This window comes from Psammomys obesus, unplaced genomic scaffold (assembly GCF_907164565.1).
Source record: "Psammomys obesus unplaced genomic scaffold, mPsaObe1.curated_primary_1811, whole genome shotgun sequence".
In the NCBI taxonomy this organism is placed as follows: Eukaryota; Metazoa; Chordata; class Mammalia; order Rodentia; family Muridae; genus Psammomys; species Psammomys obesus.
The window spans coordinates 15,471,766-15,495,447 of NW_026596166.1; the positions used below are offsets into that span (position 1 = coordinate 15,471,766).

General features: G+C 39.1%; 1 pseudogene; it reads right to left on the minus strand.

The window, feature by feature from the left end:
* LOC129667658 (nascent polypeptide-associated complex subunit alpha-like) overlaps nt 1-8,568 on the minus strand; it is a 56,508-nt pseudogene extending 47,940 nt beyond the window's left edge.
* Between the last annotated feature and the right edge of the window lie 15,114 nt (nt 8,569-23,682).

Here is a 23,682-nt window from a genome sequence, read left to right on the forward strand (position 1 = left end):
AAATTTAAGTCATAGAATTTACAAATCTTTTTGCATTTTAATTCCTAGTGACTAAAAATTATTAAGTTTAAAATGCAAATGTCAATGTATAGAATGTTTAAAACCTTGCATAATCTTAAAGTTGAATTTCAAGTTCTACCCCCAACGTGAATTATATAAAAGTTGGTGAGCCTCTACCATTTGAAATGAACAAAAGAAAGCCTTCCATCTTCACTCAATAATAGAAGCAATCATAAATGTCCATCACAAGTTGTAAACCCACTGTAAAAATTTGTACTGAAATCACTACAGCCTTTGTCTAGGGATAGAGTATAAAAGAATCTAAAACGTTCTTCAAAGTCCAGTTTTGTCCCCAAAGCAAAGGCCAAGGATGAATCCATTGTTGTGAACTAGAGGGGCTTTCACTTCACATACATTTTCCTTCAAAGTTCCACCCAGGAAAGCCGACATGCCTCAAGCATCATGTTCTCCCTAGCTGGATCATCAAAACTCCAGTGTTCCTTTATTTCTCCAGATCTTTAGGATAAAGCCATAACATAACGAAAAGCAGCCATAGGGGAGTCCCAGCAGAGAAGCGTGTAGGTGGCACTTCTGCCTGAAAGGATTTGTTCGAAATGTGTTCTCTGTAATTCCTCCTGACACCATCAGTTTAAAACTGGTGTAACTGCTGTGTCCCACTAGCTGGAACTGGTGCAATCTGTGACTCAGAAGATCACAGGAAACCAGAAGTTACTAAGATTGAGAAAGAAGGCAAGAAATTCCATAAGAAAATTACAGGCACTTACTCTGCCAACCTCTTTCCCTCAACACACTAAATAACGCCAGCTAGTGAAACAATTACAAATTATAGTTTTGATGAGTCAAATCATTTAAATATAAACTACCTGTCCTCTAAAGTTTATTTCATTCTAGATGGAGAATACATCATTTGAATTCTCTTTTCTTTTTCAAGAAGGAAAATAATGAGTTTAATTTTACATGGTTGATATGTGTTTATGATAGATTCAAAAGAGAATACCACATGAGGCCTTTATTCACGGAAAATAAAACTGTTTCAGAGAATGAACTAATAACGATTAGAATTTTTTTCCTACATTTCTTTTCTCACCTTACTTGATGATGTGACTCAGCTATCTCTTAGAAATATAAGCTTTCTTTGGTACAATAAAAAGGGGCAAAAATTAATTCAGGAGAAAAAATGAATATGAAGATGCATGATCTTTAGGGGATTGATAGGCAGTCATTTATCACCTTAGAATGTTAGAGTAGCTCAGACCTCTGTAATGCTGCAACATTTTTCTTAGCACAAGGTCTGTGATAGATGAAAAATCCGTTCGATTTCTTCTTGTGTTAATAAAATGCATAACTTATACCTTTGAGAAATTTTACAGCTAAATCTCAAGAGGCCAACTTTCCATACTGTAAATAAAGGAAGAAGTGTACAAAGTACAGCCTTGGGAGACGATGACCTTGAGACATTTATTTATTGAACTGAACTGAGTCTCAGGCATCATTTTGGAGAAAGTGAGGATCCATCGTCAAGAAACGTCTCTGTGAAAAGACTATTATCACAATGTGTGTCTTCAGCAGTAGGGACTTACCTTACCCACTGGGAAGCAACCACGAGCAACTGCAAGAGCTGATACTATCCTGGGAGTCTCTCGGGTTCCCAGACCAACAACTCCAACAAATACACACGTATCATGCCTAGTGCTGGGGTTTTTATTAGCTTATGACTCTTGGAGATAGCATCGCGAGTCCAGCCGGTATAACTTCATTAACAGTGTGTGTACCTACATACATACAAGAATACAGGAAGTTTAATTTCTCGTGGCTTTTTCAAATAACCTTAGTGCGATTTTCCCCTCCTCCCTCCTTCTCTATTGACTTCCCTCCCCTTTCTAGAGTTTCAACCCCTCCCCGTTGGCTCAGAAACTTGCTCCATTACCTTCTTCTTTTGCTTGTCTGTTTACCTAACACCTTACCTCCCACACCATTCTCATTAGCAGCTCTTCAAACACACTTTCAAGAAGAGTCTGTTTTCTTGTGTCTTCATCTGTCATCGCAATGAGAAAAACCTCTAAACTTGCCTCTTCCTCACGGTCTGGAACTGACCTTCACCCCTCAGGATACCAAAATGTCTCCCCTCTTCTCTTAGATTCTTCCAACAAAGTTAGCTCATCCGTCCAGTTCTTGGTTGTCCTCTCCATGTGTCCCGATCCCCACTCTTCTTTACTTTCTAAACAGATATCCTTCATTTTCAATATGTCCATTTGACAACTATTTCTTTGATATTCATGCTATACTAAGCGCTGCTCAGGAAGCAGAGATGCAGCCATCAGCTAGCCCAGTATTTCTTTAAAAGTGTCGCATCATTCCCATAAATGTATCCTATTCTGGCTCTGCTCTTCCATGGGTTTCTTTTTAATTTGCTCCCACTTTTCATTGAGTCCAATGTACACTTTATCATCTTTTCCTTGACTTTAGTAGTTTTTATAATTAATACACACCTATACAGCTCTTTCATATGTGTGTATATGAGATGCTCCCTGACTTATGATTGGCTTGTGATAGAGTATGTTCAATAACCCACCTTCTTTTTTTTTAATTACACATTTTTTACTTTGTATCCTCCCTCTAGTTCCCTCCCTCAACCCCTCCCAATTCCTCCCTTTCTTCCCCTTCTCCACGCATGCCCCTCCCCAAGTCCATTGGTAGGGGAGGGTTTCTTTTTCTTCCTTCTGATCCTAGTCTGTTAGGTCTCAGCAGGAGTGGCTGCATTGTCTTCCTCTGTGGCATGGTAAGGCTGCTCCCCCCTCAGGGGGAGGTGATCAAAGAGCAGGCCAATCAGTTCATGTCAGAAGCAGTCCCTGTTCCTATTACTATGGAACTCACTTGGACACTGAACTACCATGGGCTACATCTGTGCAGGGGTTCTAGGTTTTTCCATGCATGGTACTTGGTTGGAGCCTCCCACAGAAGGCCTCTGAAAGGCTCTGCCATGCAGACTATCAAAGCAGATGTTGAGATTTATGGCCAAACTTTGGGAAGACTGCAGGGAATTTTATGAAAGAAGTGGGAAATAGTAAGATCTGGAAAGGACAGGAGGTCCACAAGGAGAGCAACAGAACTAAAAAATTGAACACAAGGGTCTTTCCTGAGACTCTTACTCCAACCAATAACCCATCTTAAACTGAAAATTTTAAGTGAATAGTGTATTTGACACAATTACCCTATAGAAAACCATAGGTTAACAACATAATACATTATACAGAGTCAGCTGTATACCCTGGGGGGTGATTGTGTTGCCGACTGGAAGCTGCAGGTCTCTTTTAGTGCCCAGCGTATCTAGAGACTATGCAGCTGCATATATCCATCCTGACAAAAGAACAAATTTTAAGGTTCTATATGTGCTTTTCACTGGATGTATACTCCTTTTTCCCTGCTGTGAAAATGGAAACCCGCAAGGCTAGCCCCGACTAAGCAAACAACCATCAGCAGTTTTTTTATATACATTATTCAAAATAAACAATATGCATAAAAGGATATTGAACTTTTCCAAACTATTTGGTAAGTTCCTTAAGAGATAACATATTTCTACCTGAAATTTCAAGACATGTAGCAAGAATATAAAATTACTTTATGAATGAATCAGTGAGATACCATTAGAAGAGGACTATTTATTTATCTATAAATAAAGCAAAGATAAAATGTCAACTCAATTTCTCTTTGCAATAATAAAGGGCAATTTTTATTGAATGCTTGTGTGCTCTTGTCATCATTTATGTACTTTACACATATTTAACCTCAAAAATCCTGTGAAGAAGGTACTATTATAATCCCTACTTCTCACTTTTTAAAATTGAAGCATCCAAAAGCAAAATAAGTAGTCAAGCACAGACAATAACGGTATCAAATCCAACCGTTATTCAAATTCAAATCCAACCAAGCTTGTTTCTAAACCTAACAATATTATCTACTTTATCATTCTCTTTCATGATTCTGAATCTACAGAGCAAAACTTCAGACACTATTAAATGCCTCTGTCCTGATAATTTTTATAAATATCTACATGTTAAATCTCTAACTAAATAAAAGACCCCAATAAGTTCATGAGTAAGACTTCTGTTGGCATCTTTTATGCAGAGTATCCTTATAATTTTTCATCCAAATCAAGACACTGTTGAGAATGTAATGGGTGCTATATCTCTTGTTTATTGCTACATAACAAATTACCTTCACATTTTAGCTGCTGCAAGCAACAAACATTATCTCACCCACCTCAGGATTGTGAATCTGGGAGACATTTAACTCATGATTCTGTCTCAGAGTCTCTTGAATTTGCAGTCAAGACATAGTCCCCATCTCTGGTGAGGAGACAAGGCTGGAGGCTATTCTATTCTCAGTTCAGCAGCTGTTGGAAGGTTTTAATTCTCTCTTTCATGAGGCTGATCTTGAAAAGGAATCGTGTTTTCCCTAGAGTAAATGATGGTAGATGACAGAAATGGAAGGACAAAATGAAAGGTGGGAGAGAGAGAAGGATGTAGAAGAGAGGGAGAAGCTCTTACAACCTAATCCTAGTACTGGCATATTATCCTTTTTTTCCTTATCTCACTGTTATGTGGGCTTGGTATGATATGTAATAATCTTGGTTATGTGAAGTTGGTATGGTGTATATAGGAGGGTTCCTATAATGAGCAAACTGTGGTAGATGCAGGCGCCATCTTTGGGGAAAAGGTGCAGGAAGTGAGACAGTTTCACTATGTACCTCTGGCTATCCTGGAACTCACTATGTAGATCCAGCTGACCTTGAATTCACAGATACATATAAACCTACCTCTGCCTTCTAAGTGCTGGAATTAAAGACATGCTCTGCCATGTGTGGATAACAGACACAGCCTGAAAGTAGGCCACCCATGTGCTAGTAATAGCTATGCCAAAACAACAGCCTTTTACATGAAGACAGTCCACACAAAACAAAGCTTATCACTCCACCTTTACCCAATATCTGGATTACATATATTTGCCTTCGCAATTTTCTAGGTCTGAAATTACCTAGTTCTATAACTAAGTCCCTAATAATCCATAGTATGAGTAACTGCAAAGGCTCTACCTCATTCTCACCACTGAATCCTTCTCCTGATATGTATGTGGGAGCTACCAGCAGTCATCAACTGCTGTCTTCTCAATCATCTCTCTTCCTTTCTACGGCAAACAGTAAATTGTTACTTCTCTGCATGACTTGCAATTTCACGCAGCCCCCGAAATGTCACACACTCTTCTTACCAAACTAGAAGGTTCATAAGAGATAAAAAGTTGTGCAGAACCCTGTAAAGCATTAATAATGTTGCAGGCTCATTGATTTAAGATTTAAATGTCTCTTCTTAAAATAAGTTATCAAATTCTAAACATGGTATTTACTCTTACAGATCAATCTACTAAGAGAATAAAACACAAAAATCTAGAAGTTGTTGTAACCATATATTGTTAATAACAACAAGTACCCCCAACCTTAGGCATTTTCTCCTCAATAGTTAATTTTATCATGTATTGTCTTGATAAGTTCCAGGTGAATTCGGACCTGGTATTAAAGATTATTCTAACTCACTCTCTCAGTCTTCAGAACAAAAAATTAAGGCAGGAGTAGTATTTCTAGGATAAAGGCTTTGGTTTTCAGGGTAATTAATTCTTTCTTATTATGTATAAATTGTTTTGGGTTATTAATATTTATTAATGATTTATCTTTTAGTTAATAAATAGTTATTCCTAAACCTTCTTTACACCCAAATCACCACACAGAGACTGGTATTTATTTAATTAACCTAGATCACAATGCTGGGCAATGATTACTCCATCCTAAACCTCCAAGCCTGCATAGTTTCCTCCCATTCAGATTTCACCCATTATACTTGCTGTAAGTCATATCTTAGGTCTGGTTCATCCCTCCTCATGGTTCCAAGACCTCTCCTCCCTACCTCTGCTCCTCCTCTCTTGCTTCCTTCCCCACCTCTGGACCAGGATGTCCCACCCTATTCTCCCCATTGCATGACAATGGCTGGTTGTTTTATTGACAACACAGAGAACAAATGGTGGCATGTTTACACAAACTTAAGACAATTCAGTGTCCAGATTGAAAACAGATAGTGGGGTAGAGAAATCAGCATTTGAATGAGCAAAGATAAATTGTATACATTCCACAAGAACATTATATCAACAGTAAATGTTGAGCATTATAAATATTTCCCTGTCCATTGACAAAGAACAAGGAAAAATTGAGAAATGGTACTGTAATATAATTCCTTCTAACTAGTAAACTAAATATGCCTGAAAACATTCCTTTCTTTTCAGAACCATTGAGGTCAAAGCAACAAAAGCAAGAACTGTAGACTTTGAATTATTCGGTTCTCTGAAAGTGTTCTTTTTCACCTTGTGCACCTTATACATCACTTTATGCTCAGCTGGAGAATGCAGTGGCTGCCTCAAATATAGCAACAGCCATCCTTATATCATAGAGAGGTCCTTTGGTGAGCTAAGCTTAAAACCTGACAGTGTAAGCATGATTTGGTGCTATTGTTATGATGATTTGCTGTAGAGACAAGGATGATTAGTGGAGAGAGAGAAAGAGGGAAAGGAAGCGGAGAGAGAAAGACTGCCTCTGATTATATCACTTTCCTTTAATTGTTTGTTCAACCCCATGACCAAGGAACTGACTTTCTGAAGAGTGAAAGCAACAATAAACTTCCCATAAAAGTCAAACAAGAAAATGCATAAACTACCGAAAAATAAAAACAAAGCACTTCACTAATCTCTCTCACGATCTATCGCTTACATTCACCCACTTTCTGGCAGGAGCTTGACAGGCCATGTGAGTAAGAAGAAGAAAGAACTGCATAGCCAGGATGCAGTAGCTTGTTCTTCTTTTTCCTCTCTGCTGTGTTGGAGAAACAAGTGTTGCATCTTCTAAAGGTTTTCTCCCGTTTGTAATCTATTTTCTCATTATTTATACACCCAAGTCCTTGTTTTCGTCTTGATATTAAAACAAAGTTGATGCGAGTTGAAGCTGACCTCATCTTGCCAAAGGCTGAATAATTCCTCCAGGCAGTGCAATTCCTCATCGGTTACCTGAATACTATTAATACTGGTGCATTCCTGTCATCTAATTTTTTTTTTCTCCCTCCAGTTTAGGAACTACTATTGATTTGCCCAAAATTAAGTCAATTGACTCCTAGATTTTTCTATTTGTTATTTGGAATATTCAATCAAATGCACAGAACACCAGCAATGAATCACAATTCTATGTATCACCACGCTTGAATCTTTCTGCATGTAAGCTGTTGTCATTTCTGTCTGGTTTTGATAAATATGCACAAAATATTGTTTACGGAGTCAACTTCATAGAATTTTCCTTAGTGAGAGTATAGAATTTATTACTTAGTACAGAAATGTTTTCATGTTTAGAAACATGATGAGAGCCTGCTTAATCCTACTAGAAACAATTACACACTAAACTCCAATACACACATGAGAAGGACTCTCTTGAGTTGGTGGCCAGGGTTGTCCAAGAGACTCCCAGAACATATAACTTAATTCTTTTTCCCTTGGCTGCCCCCAAGAAATGAAAGGTATGTCAATACTGCCGAAGACATCATGCACTTCATTACAGGGCCCAGAGATCCTAAATTGAACATACCATACCCTCCCTGAAAACTAGCTTTTATGGTACAAGAAGGCAGCATGCAAGCTTCCACAGAAGGGAGGTAACCGACAGTCCTTCCTATCTATGACATACAAGAACCACATCAATGACCAGCCTGGCACAATGACCCTAAGGTTGCAATGGTGGCATGCACACCTGGACAGTGAGAGGACTAATACCAAGCAGCCAGCCAGTCACCATCAAGCCACGTATCCTCCAGGGACACTAGCCAATCCCCGTTAAGGTCCCGTAGCCACCACTGTCTGGCCTTAACAGGAGCCTGCCAGCTCCCCTCTGGGTTGCTGCCATTTTGTGAAGGTGGTGACACCAGCATGCTAGAATGCTCTTCAGAATAAACGCTCTTTGTTTTTGCATACCATCTGAGTCTGGGGTCCTTCTTTGGTGATTCGGCTACCCTGACATTTGGGGGCTCATCCAGAATGCCTGAGGATGCCCTACCCAGACTGGTTCAAAGGGACCCTTTTTCTCCCCAGCCGGTTAGTAAGTTTTTGTGTGCCCTGTGTCTGGTTTGTTATCTCTCTGTTATGATAACTTGTCTGTTATCTCTATTTTCTGGTAACCGCTCAAGCTAAATCTGGAGACCAAAGGGGACTTAGCGGACATGCCCACGCAGGGCAGTGGCCAGGGGTTGACAGAGGACGCTCCCGACCCTCGGAGAGGGCCCTCAGGTCCTCGTCTGGTTCTGGGAGAGTGTGAAAATTCTCATCTGGTTCTGGGAGAATCTGAAGATTCTCATCTGGTTTCTGAGCCTCTGTCAAGTCTCTTTGCCTCTTGTGCACAGAGTGTGAGACCAGGGGATTCTGCCTTTCCTGGGAACCACTGTCTGTGTCTCTTCGTGTCTTCATCCTCATCGTCTTAGTGTGGGTTCTTCTGGACTAATCGGTTTCAATCATGGGTCAAACCTCATCTGCCGCCTTAAGCCAGCAGGGTTCTCTCACCCCAGCAACAGCCTGCTTGGCTGTTGGTGAGTTTCTTTGACATGCCAGGGCCGGGGGACGTGGGCTACAGCACACACTGACTGCCTTATTCCTAGGTCCCGAGCTGTGCAGGCTGTGGGAAAGGGGAGGCCATGCAGGCCGGGTGGGGTGCCCAGACCCCTGAGGAATGGCACACAAAGTGGGAGGGAGTGCATGGCTGCAACAAGTACCACACTCGTTGTGCTTGGCAAGCCCGACCGTTGGTGCCCACCCACTTCTATTCCAGGGAACAACGGGCACTCCGCCTGTGGGCATGGGAGGGTGGAGGGTACAGAGTGTGGAGCCCTGGGCTTGGCGCCTCTCTGCCGCCACGATCCCCTGAACAGGCTGCACCAGAGCGGCACGACTGGAAGCCCTGCTTCCTGCTTGGATCACTTGGATTCAACAGATGACAAGGTGCTCTTCCCATGAAACTGCAGATGCAGAATGTAAGGAAAGCTTTGTCTGTCTGTTTTCAATGTATGTATGCCCATTACATGTTTATTTCTGACTGATCTTAAATGTATAAATTTACTATGCTCTGTATGCCTTGGTCAGCGATTAAATCTGTAACATATATAACAAAAAAAAGTTAGCTTAAAACAAAGTAACTCAGGATTGGAGCCCTTCTGGACAACACCACATGGCATAAGAGGACAGGGACACTGATCTCTAACGATGCTCTAAATTGGGATATGATTTTTACATAATTCCCGCCCTGTGTTAAAAACCAGACTTACAAAAAATGATGTCCAAACCTTAAGTTCAAACTCTTGTTTAAAACATGTAGATTTGTTTGTAACATCAGTAAAAACACAGATGTTTTTAAATAACCTTGTGGAGTGCATGCTCTACAGCCTGCCATGTGAGAGAGCAGCCCACCATTTCGAGATAGCCAAGCAGTGTTGGGCAACAATTACAGAACCTCTTAGTCATAATGAAGTTTCTGTTTATTATCCTATTTCCTTTTAGACTAAGAAAGCAACAAGTCTCATTTTAAATTGGTATGGACTTTTTTATGTATAAAAATTCAAGGTTATATTTTTGCAACATACTGTATATTTGATGGTAAATTTTTAAGGTTATAAAGTTTGATTCAAATTAACAAGCTACTGTATTGCAATACAGTATTGCAATACACTCACCCTCCGGAAATGGGTGGATGTTCCGTAGTGCTATAACCATAAAAGGCACCAGCAGAGACACCAAATGCCTATGTTTTTAAATTGCCCATCACAGCCTGTAACACATGGCTGACCGCAAAGTTGATTCAGGGATAAATTGGGTAGAGCCATGATTTCATCACCATCTTAACTAAGGGCAGTTACCTGACTTGGTTGTGGGAGAGTCATGGTCTGCTGCCATCTTTCTTGAGGGCTGCCAATTGCATTCCATACCCCGTTTAGTGCCAAGTGGAACTTCTGTCCTTTAAGCTTTTGCTTAATAATGCAATGTGGTAAGATCAGCAAGGTTTGCCAGTGCTTCTATGAACTTTATCTATGATTAAAAGTTTTGCTTTGATATTGATTCAGAAATATATTCAAAGTTATGCTAATGACTGATACAGCCAATCACAAGATTGAGCTTTACCTAGTCTCTTGTTTATGTCTTCAAGGTCAAGCCTAGGATGGGTAACTACAAAGTTTGCCTATTAAGATCTACTTGAAAAAGATGTGATCCTAAAGCACTTATCTACAAAATACGTCATAGTTATAGATTATAACATTGTTTTATGTCGACAAGATGCAGATTAGAACAGATAACTAAAGAGATCAAGATTAACTCAGACACACTGGCCCTCAAGGTTGTCAAAAATTTGCTGAATATGACATTTGATATGTGTGAGAGCTTATTATGACAGACCCAGAGTCCCAAATCCTAGCGGTAGCTCCCCAAGGTCTCCAAGAAGATTTGGGTACAATGACAGATGACTTCAACTCTGGATTGTGGAATGCTAACCACTGGGTAAGACTGCCCCAACTGGCCAGCTGTTAAGGGCCAGCCTAAACAGTGGACAAAACTGGATACCTGGAGAGTTATTCTTTCATGTTGCTGAAAATGAGGTGAGATCAGTCTCTCATGTTATTCTTCCACAGAAACAGCCTCTCATCTTCTGTGCCTGATGGCCAGACTGCCTCTGCCCATGATGCCATCTGTCTAGGCGGTGGATTGACTAGACATCTCTGTCATTTTGATTGATACGTAAATTCATCTAGGTTACAATTTATCCTTCTCAGGTCTCTGATCACGTTGATGGCTAAGCAAATAGCTTAACAGCCAGAGAACAGGCAGTTAGATCCCCTGTTAGTTTATTAGTCAATTCTCTAGCTAACTACTAGGTACTGTATCTCTTGTTTAAAAAGGCAAACAGGTTTGCCTTGCTCACAGGCTTCATGATAATTGGTAAGCAGATTTCAATGTAACTTTTCACTAATCCTTCACGTAAATGACTGCTCCTAGTAAATCAACTGCTTGTATCTTGAGGTGAATAACTAAATAAAAAGTATAAAGTTAAGAGCACTGTCTGCTCTTTCAGAGGTCCCAAGTTCAATTCCCAGCAACCACACGGTGGCTCACAACCATCTATAATGTGATCTGATGCCCTCTTCTGTCACTCAGGCATGCGCTCATGTGTATAAATAAATATATCTTTAAAAGTAGTATAAAGTTTATGTAAGTTCTGAGAATACAGCCGTTCAAGTTATGAGGATCTAAGACAATGTTTGAAGGTCTAAGAAGGTGTCTTTACGTTGGTAAATGCAAGGAATATAGATAGGGGGGTCTAAGAAGGTGTTTTAAGATATATAAATGCAATTTGTAGAGCTATGATTTAAGGCATATTAAAAATGGAAAGTATTTCAGATGTCTCTCATCCTCTATGCTATTGTTATACTTATATGTCTATAAGATCTCAGAAGTTCAGAATTTTAACATTGATCAGTGGAATTCTGATAAGCTGATGGAGCACTAGCTGCTTACCATTCAGCCACAAAGTTAAGATTTTAATTTCCCTTTGGTTGTCTTCTGGATCTAAACGTGTGCTTCTTAGTATGATAAGAACATCTCTGTCCAATCTGTATATCTAGCCCTCTGGACTGAGAAAATAATGCTTTTTAACCCAAAGCTATAGCCTTTACTAGGTCTCAACGGCATGAGTTTACTCCTGCTCTCTTACAGACACCTGTTAACTGCTTTTTCTAAAATATGGATCTCAATACAATGGTGATACTAATATACTTCCTTTTATAAACTAAAATTTATATAAGCTTCAGGGAATAAAAAAGTCATAAGACCTGGATCTACCTGCCACAGCTCAAAGAGACTCTAAGTAAGTACATTCACTTTATCTTGAAATGGGATTTTTTTCCCTTGGTCTTTGGATTCCTCACTTCCCCAGTTACTAGACAATTTTAACTTCTGTCCTTAGTCTATATTTGTCTCAGCAGATTTTCACCTGCCTGACAGACTCCATTCAGGGATCACTTGTGGATTTTGAGCTGCTGAGATCTGGACTTGCTGAAAGCTGATGTAAACCAGTCCAGCTGATGTGATTAATCCCTGTCTCTTCAGCTGTATCACTAATCAGATGCTTCTGATAAGTAATCAGATGCTTCTGATAAGTGCCCCATTGCCTAGCCTTTGTCTTTCAGCCTTCCTGGGTACTGATAATGTTGTCTTAATGTCAGTTGGAAGAAGTTGTAGAAGAGACTATGTTGTCCATTGTCCCACCTAACAGTCTGAAATGCTAAGTCAAAAGAAACTCTGGCATAAGGGACAAATGGCTACCTATTGACATACCAGAAAATAGGCCCTTGGTTCTGTTTCTCCTGGTCATGCTTTGTGCCCCTTGCATGACTATGCTTAGATCAGGTCTCCAGGATCTGACTTATGGTGTTAAAGTCTCAATTCCAATCTTTGGACCCTCTCAAATATTTGAGATGGAATCCTACTGAAGGAGGAAATGAAAGGACTTAATTCTGAGGAGCTGGCCAGTCCCAAATGAAGTCACATAGCTTCCATGGACACTAGCCAATCCCAGTCGAGGTCATGTAGCCACAGTAGGAATTCTGCTTTCTGGCTTTAAAAGGAGAATGTGAGCTCCCATCCGGATTGCCACCATTTTGTGAAGGTGGTGATCCTGGCATGCTAGAATTCTCTGCAGAAACACGCTTTTTTTTTTTTTTTGCATGCCATTTGAGTCTGGTGTCTTTCTGCAGCAATTTATAGACCCTAAAAACAGTAACTAACAGCTCTCTAATTGGGCTTTCCATCAGCATTGAACAAGGATTTTTCTTTCCCTGCCATCTCATATGTTGCCATTTGGTTTGGGGTTTTTGAGTTTGATAATAGTCACTCTGACTGGGATGAAAGGGAGAAAGGGATGTTTAAAACAATTTTAACTTAGATTTCTATGAGGGCAAAAAATATTGAACATCTAAAAAGATTTATTATCCATTTTTAAAACTGCCTGTGATTTTATTAATTCTTACTTACTAGAAGATTTTGAGGTTTGAGGTTTTTAGTTTTTTCATTTCACAGAATATATAAAGAACATATGTTATCATTAAATGCTAAGAAGACAGTATATGCATTTTACAGGTATTTTCTCCATGTAAATGTAATTTCTGAAATTTTTGTCTAATTTAATTTTTTAATATTAACTTTTGACTTGGTGACTGTTTTTTCAACATAATCTTGCTTAGCATATATATGACAAAAACAAGCTGAAACTCTGAGACACAGGTCAGTGGAGAGCAACCATCTGGAGGCCTGACTCTCAGCCTCCAAGGCGGATGAGGAGGTGCCTGCTGAGAGCCTTGCTATGACATACACCACCCTTTCAACCATGGACTGGCCAGTCCTTTTATCTTTCAAGTAATTAAACCACCAGTTAGAGTCACTGTTTGACACTCCTGTCCTGCTCCCCAAAGTCATTACCTAGTAAGAGACATGTTCAGATCTTTTCCTGTCTCTTGACACTCTAACTCCCAGCTCTTTACAGAGAAAGATAACCATTGCATAGAGCAATTTTATACTGTTTTCTTAATTAAATTTTTATTTTTTACATTAATTACATTTTATTCATATACTTTGTATCACAGATGTAGCCACTTCCCTTTTTCCCTCCCAATTCCACCCTCCCTCCCTCATCTCCTCCCATGCCCCTTTCCAAGTCCACTGACCTCCCCTTCCATCTGACCCTAGCTTATCAGGTTTCGTCAGGACTGTTTTTAAAAAGTATCTGGGTTTCTAAACATTTACTTTTTAGAATTCTTAGAACTATATTTTTTTGCTTCCCTCCCCACCTAATTTCTAGAATTCTCAAAATAGATGTGATTATATCTCAAAAGAAAAGAAAACCTTCCTGAACGTCTTATTTGGGATGTAGCATCAGAAATTGGCTTTTTGTAAGCCTTGCCTTTCCATAAAGTAAATGAAAATGCAAAGGGAAATTTATCAGCCTTCACAAGTTAGAACATCAAACACTATGGCTCAGAGGGGGGAAGAATGGACTTTGCAAACTCCTATTGCTAATAACTCTCCTAGCAAAATCAAATCTGGCGTCTATCAAGGATATTAAAAAAAATAAAGAATAAATCCTTGTGGCATATCACCACTGTCATCCTTCCCAAACTGTATATCCTTTTGTTTTGTCCCTTTGTACTATTGGCTCAAGAAGTTCCTTAAAATACCTGGAGTGAGGTTGCTACGCCACTCTTTGCCACACTGCTCTGCTAGCCATGATGCTTATTCTCTGTTAGGGATAGCATCTTGGCTATTATGATGAGACCATGAGTAATATCTTCCATAGTACTGATGCTCACTATTTGTCACTGCTATATATGTGCATTAACCACCACAAAAACTAAGTTGAGCTGGCATCATCTGCCACTTTTAGTCACAATAAAACACCCTGTCTTACCTCATCAGTCAGCAGATAATCATTATTAGGAGCCTAGCACCTTTTTTAAAAAGTTAATTCCAACCCTTTATTTAAAATAAAAGCATTAACTGCCACCCCATGCTATGCTGGTAAACCATTAAAACCAAGCTCCTAAGGTACATTGCTTTTATACTGCAGATATTGAAATGTGACCCTTATCATTATAGACTGATTAAAAAAGAAATCTTATGGCATCCCAGTGTGCAGTCAGCTTTTAAAGATTATAAAAATGAAAAGAGTAAAGAATAATGAATTGCCAAGGCTGTTGGCACTAAAAAAAAAAAAAAAAAAAAAAAGTGCTTAATTTAAAAAGCATTTCCCATAGTTGCAGTTCAAGATGTTGATGTTCATAGCTAAATTAGTTTACAACTCACCTGCGTTAAATTCCTTAATTATACAATTACTACCATGTACACTCTCTAAAGAGGCCAAATAACTTCCAGAATAATTACTTGTTTTTTTTCTAATGTGCAGTTTCCTGAAATAGCAAATCATTTTTTTTTTTTAAATAAACAGCCAACCTTTATGTTAGAGTAAGGTCTCAAGGTATAAAACCCTTTCCTTACCTATCTCAAAGTTCAAGATTGGCGTCCTCAAAACAACAATGAAATATCGTGGTGGTCTGAATGAGAGTATCTCCCAGAGGCTCAGATGTTTGACTGCTGGGTCTTCATTTGGTAATGTTGTATGGGTTAGTTTAGGAGGTGTGACCTTGCTGGAGGCAGCATGGCACTGGGGATGAGCTTTGAGTTTTCAAAAGCCCTGTGTCATTCCCAGTTCACCCTCTCTGCTTCCTGCTGCAGATTCCAGATGTTAGCTCTCTGCTCTCAGCTTCCAGCTTCAGCCATCATACCTGCCACCTGCTGCCATGCTGCTCTGGCCATTACAAACCCTAAACTTTTGGAACCATAGTCCACATAAGCTCTTTCTTCTGTAAGTTCCTATGATCAGAAAAGTAACTAATACAAATATTAACAAGAGAAAACCATTTAAAATATTTATTCAGGGCTGAAGAGATAGCACAGAGGTTAAGAGCACTGGCTGTTCTTCCTAAGGGTCGTGAGCTCAATTCCCAGCATCCACATGGTGGCTCATAACCATCTATAATGCAATCTGGTGCCCTCTTCTGGTGTGTAGACATATATGCAAGCAGAATGCTATTGCTATATAAATAATAAATAAGTAAATCTTTTAAAAAATACATTTATTCAAAGACCTAGGTGAAATCATATTTTTGTGATTGGGCTTCAGGAAGAATAGGCATCATGAACAAATATTATTAAACAACAACAAAGATATCAAATAAGAAACAGGTGAGACGATTCAACTGTAAAAGTGCTTTCCATAGAAGCCCAACAACTTGAGTTTGTGTGTGTGTGTGGGGGGGGTATAAAATGTATGAGGTAAAAACATATCAAGATAGGCTGAATCTATATAATGTAAAGGGGAAGAATATAGAGCTATTCAAGTACTTTCTAAAAAATACCTCTAAAAAATAAAAAGAATATGTCCTGAGAACTTCATGAACTCCAAATTTATTAATATGCTAAAACACTAAAATACATCGTTTCTTCTGCCAAATTCAATGACTTACAACTGGAAACTTTCAGGTGATTGTCTCAGATTCTTAATGAGCCTGTAAAAATAGATATAGTAATTATAAAACTATTACAATGAGGGGACTGGACAGATGCCTCAGTGGTTAAGAGCACAGGTTGCTTATGCACAAGACCTGAGGTTCCCAGAACTCATACAGTAGCTTTCACAACCATCCATAACTCCAGTTCCAGAAGACACAGTGACCTCTTCTGACTTCTTCAGGTACCACAACCATACACACACAAACATACATACACAAACATACACACAATTGTACACATATAACATGAAGGCAAAACACTAATACACATAAAATTAAATCTAAAATAACTTTAAGCCACTGTAATAAATTTAAATTTAAGCCACCTAAGATACATTTTAAAAATACATAGCATCATGAAGTTGTGGTAATAATATAACACTTGAAATTATGCAAATCTTTCATTTGTGTAGCTTAAATTGGGCTTTGCAGGGATGTATGACCAAGGGTTTGCAAGCTAGCGTGAGCACTAGGGTAAGCCAGGTACGGAACTGCAACAGACCAGCACCCGCCCTGTGGAAAGGGAAACTTCTAAAAATTCTTACAAAGGCTCTCTAGGTCATACTGATGACCCAACATCTCTTACTAGATTTGGCAAAGTCAAGGTTCAGCAGGTAAACACAGGTACAGGTAAAACACAGTTTCTTTAACATACAAAATAACAAGTTCCTTTACCATATTTCACCCATGCTTAATTTTTTTTGTGTCCCCTTCTCCCATCTCCCTGCCCTCTTCATCTCCCATACTCAGAATTCTCCCTTCCACTTTCACATCACATGTATTGTGCTAACCTCGCTTAAAGCCTGTTTTATCCATTCACAAGCTCCTAGCTAGTTTTCTGACCCCTCCTTACATACACTTACTCTCACATAAATATACCGACATAACAATTGAAAGCTAGGACCCACATATATGAGATCCACATCTAGTATTTGTCTTCCAGGGCCAAGGTTATCTTACTTAATATTATTTAGTGTGCAGGGATTTCCAGGTGGAACATAGAATTCTTTTCATATGTCTAGGAATGTATATGTATCTCTATTTTTAGCTCTTGGAGAAACCTGTCACACTAATTTTGATAGTAAATACACCAGTTTGCATTCATTCCTACCAACATCTCTTTACTCAAAACTTTCAAAGACTTATTTCCCCAGGATTTATTACCCCCCTTTTTTCCTTCATAAAAGCCATTCTGACTGGGATGAGATAGTATCTCAAATTAATTTTAATTTTGCCTTCGTGCTAGCTAAGGATTTGAAACGCTGTAAAGATATTCATTAGCCATATATATCTCTTCTGTTTTAACTGTTCATTTCCTTGGCAGTTTCATGGGTTCAAGTATTCAGTTTTTGTAGAACGCCATATGTTCTAGATTTTAACCCCTTCCTGACTCTGTGAAGATTTGCTCCAGTTACAAAATCGGATACAATCAAAGTTCTCAGAAAGAAATACTGAAAGATACAGCTTGGACAATGCTTTCAAAAATACTCCCTAGAATTTATCATTTCTTAGGTAGACTTCTTTAGGATATAAAGGCATTTTTTAAATGTTCAATACACTTTGTGCATCTTTTTAAAAATATGAAATTGAATGGATTATATTATGTGTTTAAATATATGGGAAGGAGATAATAAGTGCATAAACAAACAAAAGCATAAAAGATAATTATTGACCTTAAGGAAAACGAAGTTGTACACACAGGTCTCGTAGGTTTGTCTTTTAAGAGCATATTCAAAATCACAATGATGTAAACAATGATATTTTACCTAATAAAAGTTACAATATAATTTTATTAATAAAATGAGAGGCAAAACGTACAAGACAGAGTATGTGAATATATATGCTGGAGGTGGGGTATAAAAAGAAATTTAGATAGATAGATAGATAGATAGATAGATAGATAGATAGATAGATAGATAGATAACCAACCAAGCCAGGAATGAAGGTGTAACTCAGTTACTTATAAGGAGGAAGCTGGAGGCATATATTTCAAATCCAGGCTCGGCAAGAAAAATAGATCCTACCTCCAACCAAAGAGCGCTGTTTCTTGCATAAAAGCTCATCAATAGCTAATACTATGAAATGTCCTCTACTGGGTAATGTGCTTGAACTCTTGGCCCCTCTCTGGGGGAACTTTTAAGAGGGAGAGCCTTGTGAGGAAGTACATCACAGGGGGCAGGATTTAGGGTTTTATCCATTGCAGTTTCTCTGTTCTCAAGACTACAGGTAAAATGTGGTCAGCCAGCTTCCTGCTCCTGCCATGATTACCCCAACATGATGATCTTTAGCCCTCTAAATCTGTTAGCCAAAATAAACACTTTCTACTCCAAAATTGCTTATTTATGCCAGCAACACAAAAGTAATTAATACAGTACCTAAAACTTGAAAATAAAGAACATATGGCAATATATGAAAATACATAAATTATTCAAAATAGTTGGGAAACAAAGGATAAGAGAGAACTTCTGTTGCTTTCATAGTAAATACTGGTTTAAAGTAAATACAGACTTCTGTTACTTTACATAGTAAAGCCTCAGTTTACTATGATGCTTCAAACTGTGAATGAAAATGAAAATAACCTCTAAAAGGAAAGCAGGCAAGCCTATTACTCTCAAGGTATCCCTATCCAATGTACTATACCAACTGACATTGGTTAAATATCACCAAACACATGTAATGCAAATGTTCAGGGAGAACACAACATTGAGCTAGGAAAAGCTCAATCTAGTCAGGAACAAAGAAATTACACTGGGATTGTAATCGGGGAAAACACAGATGCAAGCAATCGTGAAAATGTGTTCCAATGTTTTATGAAATTGTGGCTGTTTAGAGCTTGAAACCACAAGGAATGTAGGAGTTATATTATACCAGATGCTATAATTGGTTCTGGTAAAAAAATAAAAATAAAAATAAAAAAGAGCTATTTCATAAGAAAGAGATTGGTTCTGATATCAATCTCTAGATAGTTTGGATAAGGAGCCTATTGCACAGAAGACGGTAGAGGTTAACTGTTTCAAAAGTCACTTCACATCTGGAGGTGGGCTGCAGATGTGATTAACATTAACCTGCCAACTTTAAGTATTCTGAACCAATACTGCTGCACTTCTATTTCTTTTGTAGAAAATAAGTTTTGATACATGGATCCTGAGGCAGAAGGTGCTAAGAAGCCCAGATTATTAGGACTTCTTAAAGGGAGACGATTTTTTTAGAGACAGAGTTTCTCTATGTAGCCTTGGCTGTCCTGGACTCACTTTGTATACCAGGCTGGCCTCAAACTCACAGAGATCTTCCTGTCTCTGCCTCCCTGAGTGCTGGGATTCCAGGTGTGTGGCCCCATAACCAGCTAGAATCCTAAGTTTTTAATTGTATGTTTTCTAAGCAGAATGGGAGAGAAAATAGCACTAGCATGAAATTACCTTTCTGTTGTCAGGCCTGCCTTCTATCCTAGAAGGGGCTATGCATTCTAATCAATGGCAGGTGAGGGGCTAAAAAGACTGGCAGGTCAATCTGCAGGAACTTAAAGTCTCAAATCTATGACACTATCCATCTGGTGGATAATCCAGTAGTCAGTCTTTATTCTTTACACTTCCTTGTCCTTCACCCCCATTTGTCACCTGTTACGAATAGCATTTCCTCTGAGGATAAACCTTCCAGAGAAAGTACACGCTTCTTCAGCTTCTAGCATTCCCTCCTGGAAGCTCCTGCCGTGTTCACCACCCTTAGTACCACTTTTACATTTCTTTCGTTTCTACTCATCATACAACATTCACAATGCAACTACATTTTTTTTAAAAATTGTCTACTTTAATGCAAAGTCCCATCATCTCCTGCCTGTTTCTCAACAAGAGACTCCTAACTGATCTTTAGGGTGACTATTTCCTTCCCATCCTCCACCAGTAGCCAGAGTTGCAAATCTTGCTGAATCACCCCTCCCACTGAAAGTCTCTCAGTGATTTTTCATTACCATTTGGATAAAAAAAAAAAAAAATCTACAAGTTTCTCGAGGTCAGTGAGGACTTTAACTCAGGAGGCAGAGGCAGAGGCAGGCAAATCTCTAAGTACAAGGCCAGTCTACAGATCGAGTTTTTGGACAGCCAAGGCTACACAGAGAAATACCGTCTTAGAAAAAAAAGATTCCTCGGGTTCATATTTGAATATCATACCTATCATGCACCCATGAGGTAGAGCCACAATAACTGCTCCATGTAATTCTAACCTATACGTCTTCACCATGAGTTCTTAGCCCATGATTCTCTCATAGCTTCAAGAACTATCCTCTGGTACCTCCTGCCACACTTACCAAACCAGCACCACTTGCACACTTACGTAATTGGTTTCTACTCATTCTTTCGGTGTGTGCCTTCCGGAACACTATGTGCATTATCCTTTGTGTCACCATTCATGCTTACAATTTAAAATGCATTTGTACAATTCCTTGAATAAAGTCTATTTCCCTTCTGTTTTTTTTTAAAGATTTACAGCTAACATGTTTATTTATTTGTAAGGGTATATGTATGTACGTGTACCACACAAGAGCAGGTGCCCACAGAGGCCAGAAGAGTGTCAGATCCCCTGAAGCAGAGTTACAGGCACCTGTGGGATCCTGCCATGGATGCTGGGAAATGAACTCCCTAAGAGTCCTCTGTAAAAGCAGTTAAGTGTGCTTAACAGCTGAGCATCTCTCTAGCCTGTCCCTTCTTAATCATAATCAATGAGAACAGAAAATGCATTTATATCCAAGTATATTTGTTTAATCAATGAATGAATAGCATGCTTAATGAAACAAACAAAGGAAAAAAACCCATAAAGACCTTAGAGAATAGAAAGCAAAATTTTATATAGCAGAAATTCCAGAAAAGGTGGCTGTCTGGTATCATGGACACTACCTATACTATATAATAATAGTATAGGTATACACTATACACATACACACATATTAGTGTATATACATCTAGGTATATTATACATTATGGGTATAGTATATGATTTATATATTATACATACCCGTGTGTGTGTGTGTGTGTGTGTGTGTGTGTGTGTGTGTTCCTATAGGTCCTATAAGAACAAGCTGTTCTGAAATGACAGTAAGTTTAAAAAAAAACAACATAGTGCTTGCTACAACAGCACACATGAACCCAAATTATCCAAATGAAAATAAACAAATTCATATGAGTTATAGTTGGAATTAAGCTCTGAATGGCACACTTATGATAGTGTCAATTAGAAATGCATACGATTTTTACCATATTTTAGGTAGCTTGTCCTTAATCCTCTCCTTCCTTGCTGATCTTTAAAACAAAAAATTAGAATCATGCTGAGAACAGACTCTGAGGAAGGTTGATAAAAGCTCAAAGCTTATTGAATAGGTAAGTGATCTCTTCATCCATTTCCTGCAGGCTTAGATTTTTTTTTCACCAAACCTACTTTGTTTAGGGTTCTTATACCTCCCTTCTACCCACTGACCAGAGGTAGGGGAGAAAGAAGGCTATTAGGTAAAGGGGGTTATAGACCTTTTCAGAAGTAGTTCCTTGGGCTGAGTCTACTCTTCGTTGTCTGGATACCAGCAACTCAGCCCAAAGACCAACACCAAGCAGCAACCTGAATCAGGTCAGTGAAAGCCAAAAGACTCAGTTGGATTACTCGGAGGAGTTCTCTGGAACATTTCTCTCTGCAAAGTCAAGCATGGAAGCATGAAGATCAGTAAGTACAGCAACGTTGATCCAAAAGCAGTGTCTCACTGACCATGGGCTTCTATATATCTCCTCTCCTCAGAGTCCACCCAAGGATGTTCTCAGCTGACCAAAGTCATGCCCCTTGCACAAGAGAGCTCACACAAAACATCACACGCCCACTCACAAGCCAGCCTCCAGCAAAACATCATGTGTCCTCTCGAAAGACAGATTCTAGCAAAACATCACATGACTCCACTGAGTCTTCAAAGAAACCAGAAACTCCCACTTCAGTTTCCTTCTGCATAAAAAGCAGTGCCTTGCTCACAAAGCACCTAGCCATGAGCAGGCCAGATGATGCATCTGCTTTTTAATTAAATGGACTGAACATTGCTTCATTTGAATTGGACACTTGCCAATCTTTTAAAGATTTTCTACCATCTAGCTTTTATCTATTAAAAAATCTCAGAGATGATGCCTCATTTTTCACTTTTTAACTAAAAGTAGAGATTCTAGTGTGTTGATATATTTATTTTCATGGCATATTTTAAACCAGATGCTATTTCTAGGGGAAAGATGATTTATGCTTTAACTAATTTTGCATACTTAAGTGCTATTATGTCTTCTCTTTTTAAATGAGTATCAGAAACAAAGAAATTATAAATAAGATGGATTAAAAACTCCTTTATTTTAGAGTGGGTACTGTCTGAGCAGGAAGGATTGAGGCAGGGAAGGATCCCAGTTTGTACATATAAGGGAGGACCTTGGGCTTCAAGAACAGCATTCTCCATCTGAGTTATTATATCACTTGATGTCCAGTACCAGGAAGCCTTTCGAAGCAAAGCCAGTACATCTAGAAACACTTCTGTGGAGGACAGCAGCAGCCACAACAGTGGACAGCAAAGTACTCATCTCCTGACAGTCACACTGGCTCTCAGTGGATCTGTGGGAAACAGCATGGGTGCGTAAATGGAGAATCTTGGTGGCATAATGAGCAAAACATGGAGCCCTGTCTACTGTCCATAGTTTTAAGCACACCTGGTATTTTTAGCCAACAGATGTGTAAATACGGTTTTCATAGCTTTTCGTAAATTTAAGGGCTCTAAGAAATACGTTGGGGGAATGGGGCTGAAGAGATGGCTCAGTAGTTAACAGTGCTTGCTGCTCTTGCAGAAAACCCAAGTTAAGTTCTCACCCCCAACACTGGGCAGCAAACAACAACCTGGAATTTCAGTTCCAGGGAAACGGTTGCCCTCTTCTGGCTTCCACAGGCATCAGGCACACATGTGGTATATTCCATAATGCCGACAAATACTCATAAAATAAAACTATATTTAAAGCCAGAAATATTGGGGAAGGTGTCATGTGATTGTTTTCCAGGGTTTGTGGGCGTGTATCAGAGACGGAGGCCAATCATGTCTGTCCATATGTTAAGTCAGGGATTTTGGCAGCTGCCCACCTCAGGAACACAAATAGGATGTACTGGGAGTTGATGGCAAAAGAGCAGCAAAGGGGCCATCCCTACCACATGTGGGACTCCACCGGTACTTTTGTGGTTCAGCTGAGCCTGGATCATTATTGAGTGCCCAGTCCTGTCCAGTGAGTGGTATACTCCCATCTAAATAAACTTTTCACTTTGTTTTTTAGCCATGGCTCTGAAAGCTGTCTCTACCTATGTGTTCTAACTGTCCTATTCTTGAGCTGTATGTTAGTAAGCAGTACAGCAACGAGGTAGCTGAGTCAGTGAGGGTCTTGGC